This window comes from Tamandua tetradactyla, chromosome 3 (assembly GCF_023851605.1).
Source record: "Tamandua tetradactyla isolate mTamTet1 chromosome 3, mTamTet1.pri, whole genome shotgun sequence".
NCBI classification, from domain to species: domain Eukaryota; kingdom Metazoa; phylum Chordata; class Mammalia; order Pilosa; family Myrmecophagidae; genus Tamandua; species Tamandua tetradactyla.
Genome location: NC_135329.1, coordinates 52,893,440 through 52,903,672, shown reverse-complemented (window position 1 = coordinate 52,903,672; position 10,233 = coordinate 52,893,440). Strand labels below are relative to the sequence as shown.

Below are 10,233 nucleotides of genomic sequence, written 5' to 3'. Positions count from 1 at the left end.
AAAAGGGAAACATTCAGAAATACCGAACCTGGTAAAACACCACTGGGGGAAATGAAAGCTTAAAGCAAGAGAACAATGGCTATTTTGTCCTTCGTCACCTCATCATAACCTCAAGAAAAAAATGGAAGTTTTTATATGAAAACCATCCCCTGGGTCTGATCTCCTTGACAAAGCCATAAGATTCAAAAAGAAAAGTAAGTTCTAATCAGTTTCCCTACATAATATTTCATTTTTCACTGAAGGTACTTGTCCTTTCACAGGCTGCCAATAGTAGGTACTAAATAAGTGTTAGATGAAAGAGAAAATGCACAAATGAATTAATCATTTTAAGCTAACTTTGAGGTTGATTTGAAGTAACTTTGCAATGTTATATGAAAAAATAGATGTAACAGTCTGCTTTAAATGTATATAAAAGAAATTAAAGGCACTAAAGAAAATCGGGGAAGCTAAACCATTATGTGTATTACATTTGTCTATTAATCCACTCAGTCCTCTATGTGAAATGTGGCATACAGACATCTGTCAATATTTTAAAGGCTTCTGCTGGTGCCTAAATTTTGTTTTTAAATTAGACCCTAAAGCTGCATTCTAATGCATTACTCTCGTTGACTAAAGTATGCATACAGTCCCATGCTATTCCCACACAGCCTTTATTTAATCAGTCTGAGAGCAGTTTTGAGCATCTTCATCTCCACATAAATCTCTGCCAGATACTGCTGACTTTCACATTTAACCTCTGGCAAACATGACCTCCTTGCAGGAAAATAAAATAGATACATAATTTAGCAGGGAACAGGAGAGACCAAGAGAAAATTCTTATAGCTAATCAGTGAAATGTATGCAGATCTGACTCCTCGAAGCTCCTGTGATACGTGTCTTAGGAGACGCTGTCAGGAACTCCTTCAGCCTTTCTTTGCAAAGGTTAGCAGAGCGATTGATACGATTGACACAAAATCAAGGTCAAGGGTAAGAGATCAATCTATTTGTTATTTTTCAAAGGAAGGAATATTGTATGTTCTCTGATATAAGTCAGATGTGATGGCAATTGATGGTTCCTGTTGAACCTGCTTTGAACAATATAATGGTGGGTTGAGATCCTGGCTTCAGTGTGTAGATAGAAGGCAAGTTACAGATCTAGGAAAGAGGGCTGGAATCTTCCAAGACCAAGAACCAAAGAAGGCAACAAATAATGAAACAGTGGATTTAAACTTGGGCACAGTCTTCTATTAACTTGGTAGACTTTCATTGTTCGTCCTAATAGCATGGTACAGAGAAAAGGGCATTGGCAGTGGGTAGAATTGCACTGAAGTCCTTGCACAGTTACTTACTAATGGTGGGATGCTGGAAATAAATGGAGACTCACTGAGTCTCAGTTCCCCTATTTGTAAGATCTATCACATGGAGATAATATCTCAATCATAGATTTTTGGAAGGCTTAAATGGAATTGTGACTCAAAAGCTCTTGCAGAGTGAGTAGGAAATCAATAAATGTTAGATCCTGAGAGGATAATCTAGAATATGCTGAGTAACAAACTACCCAAAAACTCAGTGGTTTAGCACACAGGAGTTCATTTCTTCCTCGAGCTACAGGTGCTAAAAGAGATGGCAGTCCGGGTTAGGGAGTTGAGGATGAACCTCCACCATGCAAAACATTCTTAGGTCTTTGTAATAGAGTAAAGGAAAAAGAGAACTTCATAAGAGATGTTTACTATCTCAGTCCAGAAATAACATGCATCACTTTGCTTGCATTATATGGGTATAATACAGTTGTTTGGTTCTGCCTAGTTGCAAAAAGATCAGGAAAAGTTTCAGAGGAAAATGGACTATATGGTGAGCATTCTTTCTCTGCAACAGATGCATTTCTCCCACCAAGAATTCCCTTTATTACTTTTCATCAAAATCTTAGAATGCCTAAAAAGTAAAAGAAAGAAGATTTAATCTTTCATACAGAACACTTATCATATAGGTATCACTGATACGTCACTGCCTAAGAGCCTATCATCAAATAATCAATTTAAGAGCATTGTGGCACCATAGTTTCAACCAAACATAAAGAATTATCAGCTCCCTTCAACCATAATGCAACTTCATTTTTTCTTATTTGGCAGCTCAATGGACAGCAAAAATCAGATTATCGTTAGGTATTTGAAAATGAAAAATAGCCCTCAGGAATCCTTTACCGACTTTTGCTATTTTGAGGGGTGAAGGGACACTAGCCTGGGAAACAGGGTCCAAATTCCTGTGGCCTCCTCACCCATCTCATGTGGGCACTGCAGTTCTCTTTGGTCTTCACCTCCACAGCTATAAAATAAGGGAGCTAGACTAGCAATTCTCTAGGGACCTTCCGATCTCTAATATCAAACCATTCTACAGTTATTCTTTTTTTAATAACTTCTGACTGGAATGTATAATGCTGGTGGAATTTCTTCTGCTTTCCACCAAAAAGTGTTTAGTCCCATAGGGGACCAGGAGATAGATTGGCTGCTTCCTGCCAGATTAACTATCTCTCTTGATATCTACTATGGCTCAGGAAAGAACCTTTGGATGAAATAATGTTCACAAACTTCTTCAAAAATGGTGCTCAATACCCCTGGTAATAAATAAGACTCTTCTTTGAAATGATGTCTGCCTTTAATATATTTGAATTGTCATGTTCATTAAAGCTTTCTCTTTAAAATAAAGAAAATAAAAGCCATGCTTTAAATCTCTTCTGACTATCACAAGAGGAAATTATCCAATTTGCCCAAGAAAATTGGAATATGCATTTAGTCAACCAACATTTCTTAACATTTTGCTTTTGATTCAGGTCTACTTTTGACCAGAGGGATATTTCTTTTCCTCCAGGAGCATGGGTCTACTCTGCGGAAAGCATATTGATGAAAAGTAATTATAATATAGCACGATAAGTATAAAGATATGGGAAAGAGAAGAGTGATATGTGTTCTGTGAAAGTAAGAAAATTTAAAATACACTAGAGCATTGGCATAGTGGGTTTAGGAGCAATCGGAGTGAGGAAATATGTGCTGAGAATTAATTCACCATCATTTTGTTTCACTACAAGCAAACTTATCGCTGACACTCAACCGTAATTCCTGAAGTATATAGGTATCTCATGGTGTTACCACATTCCCCTTAGAATCACTACCAAGAAAATTAATGGCAGCTTTAGAGTAGAATATGTGGCACTCAAGCTAATTTTCCCAAGCATAATCGAGAAATTCCTAGGGGAATCTCTCACCTTTCAAGTTGTCTTCTTTTCTTCATTCTCTGATTTATTTATTTCTCTTCTTTATTTCACACCACCTGATTTTACGGACTTCTTTCTTCATTCCATTACTCTGACTTAATTTTCTCTATTCCCCTAGTTCCTCTTCTTCCAGAGATGAATTTCCTCTTTAAGTCTCTCCTTAGATCACCTGCATTTTAAATCAATAGCCTAAATTTTACTCTGGTATTTCAAAGCATGGTGAATAAGGGTTAGAAGGCATTTCTCTGCTTGCATCGATCTTTCTAAAACGCAAATCCCAATATTCGGGAAGGGACCGCTGCACCAGACATAGTACACATCCGTGTAATGTTGCTCCAGGTGCCAGAAAATTGCAGGCCAGTAGGAAAATGGTGTAATCTGTGATTCCATCTGGCCCATGAATTTCCAGTGGCCTTGCTTATAGATTGTCAGAACTGTTCATTAAGTTTGTTGTGAAACCAAAGGCTTAATATCTGTAATTTGGAGGGTTCAATAGGCAGTTAAATTGAGTGAAACTATTTTTGAATGACTACTCCAGTTTCAGAGAAATAGCCGACATTGCAGCTCAGAAGAGCTACATTTTGAGGCAGCACCAGGAATTTAAAATTATTTATAGGCCCTTTAGAAAAGGACTTTGCTATGCTAAGTTGAGAAACTTTTATCTCCTTTTTTTAAAAAAAATCTTTTTTTTTTTAAAGCTACAGTGCTGACAAAAAGAAACATTTCTAATACAGATAGGTTATCAGCCATAATCATATAACCCTAAATGATTTGACTTCAGCAAAAGTCCATTGTCTTCCTCTCTTTCATCTGTGGTTATCTTAAAATGCATGCACCATAGCGAAAATGTGTTTGCATGCAATGGTTTGTGCCAAAGTGTGACTGAAAGGGTGGTAAAATGAAATTCCTTACATACAGGGCCTTCTGTGCCAGTCATCCATAAGCAATTCCTTAGGCATTTTATTCATAATGAGGATGTTTGTCTATTGCTGAAAGAAAAGAGAAGTTTCCTGAGCTCAAACTGTGGCACCAAAAAGCAAATGGAAATGATAGGATTTGTCTTGGTACTTGATATGCAAAGGTGGTGCAGAGGCCAGGGTGGTGGCAGAGAACAGCAGCCCTCCCAGGGAATAAGCATGTAAGAGATGCATCCTTGTAGGTGCTGGAGTCCCTAAGTGTTTTCAGAGAGGCTCAGAGGGGCATTTTTGCATTATGCACAGAGGCACTGGGAAATTTTTCAAGGGCTAGATAAATTTGATCTACTAATACCAGAAGTCTGACATGGTACGGCATACATTGACTTCCCTTCCCCAAATCCTTTTCTTTCCTTCTTCCTCATATGACCAAGAAATCAGGATTTAAGGGATGATTTTGATTATTGAATCAGTATATAGATATTCCTTTTTGCTTCTGGTGTATTGGAGTAAACAGGGAAATACCTGAAATCTCTAAATTGTAATCCAGCTGTCTTGATCTCTGATAATGATTGTATAGCCCTTATCTTCTGACCCTGTGATATAAACAGCTTGTGACTAACCTTCATTTGTACCCAGTTATCCAGTTTTTCACCTTTAGAGTCTTGTAATTGTTAAAGACAGCTCTTAATGCTTATTATTGAAGGGTCGTGGGTCAGTCCAGGATGACCCCACCTCAAATCCAAAGTTATCTTGATAACCGAGACTGGATCTCACCAAAGTGGATCAGCCAGACATGCGCAGTAGCTTAAACTTTAACCTACAAAGTTACTTGTCCCTCATCCTACCATTTTCTTTCACACATTCTGAGACTAAGCATGCAATCAATCTGCACATGCTCAATAATCAGATCACCTCTAATTAAATTATCTGGGGCCACTGTGCTCATTATCCTAAACCCTGCCATCTTTTCTCTAATAAAACTGTCCAAATTATCACAGTTTAGGGAGACAGATTTTGGGCCACTAGGCCATCTGCTCTCCTATTACTTGCCTAGTAATAAACTCTCTCTTTGAAATTTGTTGTTTCGGGAATTGGTTATTGAGCAAGTGGGGCAAATGAATAAACAGCCTTTGTCCTATAACACTCACAAAAACTAACACTGGTTTTCTTCAGGGTGGCACAGGATAAAGAATAAAAAAGTATATTTATTATCTTCTCTTTATAGCTTGGGTGATAGCTATGGCCAATGAGCTTTTTTTTTTTTTCACGTGGGCAGGCACTGGGAATTGAACCCAGGTCTCCTATATGAGCCAATGAGGTTTTGTTCTTATTTACTTTTTAAATTTATTAATATTATTATTATTATTATTATATTGCATGGGCAGGCACTGGGAAGAGCCAATGAGTTTTAAATGTAAGTTGGCTGGGAATTTCTGAGTAAGTTGAGCTTTCCTGAAATTGATGCGATCCTATATCCTGTTGCTATCATCTTTCTTCTCAGAAGAAAAGAGGCTGGAGAAGGAGAATTCCAATTGTGATCAAAAGGCAATCAGGGGCGGCCCACAGAGGCCAAGCAGGCAGAGTTCTCGCCTGCCATGCGGGAGACCCAGGTTCAATTTCCAGGGCCTGCCCATGCAAAAAAAAAGGGTAATCAGGCAATCCGGTGCGGGCGGAGCTGGTTGCGTCGTGCCCTTGTGCCGAGGCCAGGCCTTCAGTCCCAGCCCTGGGAGCCCACCGGCGGCCCGGACAGCCCTGACACCAGCAGGGAGGGCTGGGCTAGCGAGTGCAGCCTGTGGCTCGGCCAGGCCCTGTCGCTGCAGGTGGAACAGCTGCTACACTATGAACACTCAGGCTACCAGAATAACCTTGTCTTCCACAGTGACATTTACGGCAATGTACTGGTGCTGGACAGCGTCACCCAGTGCACGGAACAGGGCGAGTTCTCCCACCAGGAGATGAGAGCCACACGGCCCTTCTGTAGCCAGCCGGATCGGCGCAGGTGTGGATCATCCGGGACAGGGCGGGAGGGGATGAAGCACCCCTCGGTGGAGTCAGCGATCCAGTGTGAGTTTAACCAGGACGTCATCCAGGCCTCCAAGAAGCTCCTGCCAGGAATGGCAGTTGGCTACTTCACCTTGAAGCTGACCCTGCACATGGGTGACGCTTTTGCGTTCATGAAACAGAACCAGGATGCTTTGGTTATCATCACCGACTTCTCAGACCCCATGGGCCCTGCTGAGAATCTCTTCAAGGAACCCTATTAACCAGCTCATGAAAACAGCCCTCAAGGAGAATGGGGTTCTCTGTTGCCTGGGCGAGTGCCAGCAGCTGCACCTGGACCTCATCAAGGAGATGAGCTGTTCTGCCAATCCCCCTTCCCTGTGGCGGGCTATGCCTGCTGCACCATCCCCACCTACCCCAGACGCCAGATCAGCTTCGTCCTGTGCAGCAAAAGCCTGAGAATCAACTTCCTGGAGCCTGTGCAGCAGCTGACACAGAAGCAAGTGGAGCAGATGCAGCTGAGGTGCTGCAACTCAGATGTGCATTGCGCAGCCTTCGTGCTGCCAGACTTGGCCGTCAAGGCCCTGAACAACGTAAGCTGAGCCCAGGTGCCACCGCCACCGTGGGACCCCAGACCAGGAGCCTCCAGCGTGCTGGCCCAGCTGCCCTGGACAAGACCCTCTATTGGCTGTCACCCACCAACCAGGTGTTAACAGGCCTGCCCTGCTGGGCAGACCATGTGGCGTCCAGCCCCCAAGCCTCTACTAGCTGGGTACAGCAGCATCTCCGCCTTCCGTCACCCCCTCACTCACCACACATGTATGTTTATAACAACAACAACAAAAGGCAATCAAGGAGATGAAAACTAGAAGGAACTTGGGACATTTATGATTTTCTAAGTTTTCTATTATGAAAAAAATGAAAATCCAACATGACCAACTTCGCCTAGAGAGCCTCAGTTAGGTTTCAGATTCAAATGCGTCCTTAAGAATTCCAAGAAAATTCAGTTCCTGTGGGATATTTCCACCACCAAAAGCAAGTAAACAGGCAAATGAACAAACTGAATCAAAACAAAATACCCAACCTCCAAAACAGTTCAATATGTCACAGTGTAAGGAATCATTTTTCATGAGTGAAAAGTTATGGTAGTGGTTAAATATAATTTAAAAGAACTATTGTTCAGTGATTGTTTTCTTTACTCATATGTCTTGGAGCTTGACTAGCCATTGCTGTTTAGTAAATAATAATGGGAATGATTAAATGAATTTTAAAATTCTGCCCTGCAGTGAACCCTTCCTTGCAACTATTTGGGAGTAGTTTTATATTTTCTAAGCACTTGTACAATTTTCCTTTTCCATTTTTTTCACTGATATATACAGTTCTAGAAATCATGTTTCATATTATGATCTGATGTGATGGATAGATGCAGGCATCAGCTTGGCCAATTGATGGTGCCCAGTTGACTGGTCAAGCAAACACTGCCCTTTCTGTAACTGTGAGGACATTTCTTGAACTTAAATCATCAGCACATTGATTGCATCTATGGCTGATTATATCTGCAGTAGGCTAAAGGAGTGTTTCCTGCAACGAGGGACATTTAATCTAATCAATTGAAACCCTTAAAGGGGAGGTCAGAAGAGAGGAATCTCTTTCTCCACTTCAGCCAGCCAGCCTCTTCTGGGGAATGCATTAAAAACTGCATCAAATTTGCCAGCTCGCAGCCTGCCCTACAGAATTTGGACTCATGCATCTCCACTGTTGTGTGAGATACTTTTACAAAATCTCATATTTACAGATATCTCTTTTTGGTTCTGTTTCCCTACAGAACCCGGAGTGCTACAGCTTATCATTCAATTTTATTGTATCCTAAGCCATCACTTCCTACTTTGGTCTTCTTCAGTTCTAACCCATCGTTTAAATCACTGGTCTAAAAGAACACAAAAGAGTCCTTTAAAATGATTTTTCTGAGTAAAGCACTCTTCCAAAATTTTTCTGAAAATTTCACAAGATCTGTGCACAAAGGCATGTATGTATACATGAAAAATAAGTCAGTAATACACCATGGTAAGCTTTTAAAGTATGATAAAAGAGACATCACATTTAAAGGAGGGAAAGATTGCTGTGGTTACCAAGACTTTTCAGTGAATGGGGCATTTAAATTAGCCTTTTAAGAGTGAGAATAGGGAGTGCAAGGGTAGTTCAGTGGTAGAATTCTCGCCTGCCATGTGGAAGACCAGGGTTCAATTCCCAGCTCCTGCACTCCCCCACCCACCCAAAAAATATTCAACAAATAGTGGTGCTGCAAAAATGGGATACACATGGAAAAATAATGAAATGTGACCCTCACCATACATACAGCATACCAAAAAAAGAGTGAGAAGAGTAAGTGAATAGAACAGAGACTTCTAGGCAGAAGGAAAGATTGTCAGCAGTGAGGACATACGGCAGTTAACTGCAGAGACATCCCCACAAACTACTGATTTAGCCAGAGTACAGGTTACATGGAGGGGTGAAGTGAAGGAAAGTAGGGAAGGTCTATTGAACACGGATTCTGATGGTCTTGGATAGTAAAGGTGGGAGAATGGACTGTTCTGTAAATGTGAGGAGCCTGTATCTGTAAAAGACTGACTGATTTAATAAATGCTTGTGTGTCACTCTTTTTTTTTGCATGGACAGGCACCAGGAATCGAACCTGGGTCTCTGGCACGGCAGGCGAGAACTGTGCCTGCTGAGCCACCGTGGCCTGCCCTGTGCTTCACTCTTGAATGCAGTAATTTATTTTTACCTAAAATGGACACAGTCTGAGGGATAGTCATCTAATAGATATTTAAGACTCCCCATGAGGGTGATGAACACACAACTATGTGATGATATTGTGAGCCACAGATTGTATACTACAAATGGACTGTATGTGTGTGTGAAGAGGTCTCAATAAAAATATTTAACAAAAATAAAAAAATAATTTTAAAAAATCTATAAACATTAAAAAAAAAAACTACAATCAGAAATTGCTAACCATCATTTCCTGTGGGGAGAAAGGAGACTTTACATCTCATTTTTTTACTTTTCAGTACTGGCTGAACTTTTCTTAAAATTAAGATTTATGCTCACAAATTGCTTCTATAGTTTAAAAGAAATGATGAAATCAAAAAAGAGAAGAAAGACAGAAATTTCACTGATAATAAGGAAATATGAGAGATTTTTGTTGGTTATATGTTTTGTTTGGCAAGAACTGTTTTAAAGCATTGAATTGCTATATAAAATTATATATGAATGAGTTATTGTAGTTAAGGTATCATCAGTAGTATTTTAATAACAGCATAATATTATGTAAATCTACCATGATTTATTTAAACAATACTCCATTTTTTGACACTTAAGTTGTTTCTTGTTTTTTTTTCTATTGTAGATAATGTTATAATAAATACTGATATAGCTAAAACAAAAGAATCTCCACAGGATTGAAATGCTCAGAGATTGCCAGTGCTCTTCAATAAATGGCAAGCACTCCTGATTAAATGTGCTTCTCTTAATTCTTGATGTTGGAGTCACTAAGAAAAACGAAAGTGACATTTGCTCAACATTTCTCAGTTCGGAATGATCTTTATAAACCCTTTTTAATTTTAATTTAATTTGCACCACCCCCAGTAAATTCTGTGAGGCAGGTATTATTTTTCCTGTTAGTCTTGTAGATTGAGACTAGTGCCCAGGTTTCTGCAAGCGCACAAAGACAGAGTTGCTACTCAAACACAGGCCCTCTGAGATAGAATGTTCTGTTTGTTCTAATTCACCACTTCACCATCTAGTTTCTGCCATGAATTGGAATAGGATGAGCAGTTCAAAGCAAAGCTTGTCTGTGTCAATGGTCCTCAACTACAACTTCAAAAGCGGATGCAGAAGGTCAGAACTCTTCATATCAGTGCTTCTCAAACATTGCTATGCATACAAATCATCGGGGGTGGGGGGGTTTGGGAAAATGCAGATTCCAATTCAGTGGGCCTGGCATGGAACCTGAAATTCAGTGTTTCTAAACACGCTCTCAGCTGAGATTGATGTTCCTGGGCTGTG

At 40.2% G+C, this 10,233-nt stretch overlaps 1 pseudogene; it reads left to right on the top strand.

Moving 5' to 3' along the window:
• Positions 1 to 834: 834 nt before the first annotated feature.
• On the top strand, positions 835 to 6,767 carry LOC143675554 (spermidine synthase pseudogene; annotated as a pseudogene).
• The last annotated feature ends 3,466 nt before the right edge of the window (positions 6,768 to 10,233 follow it).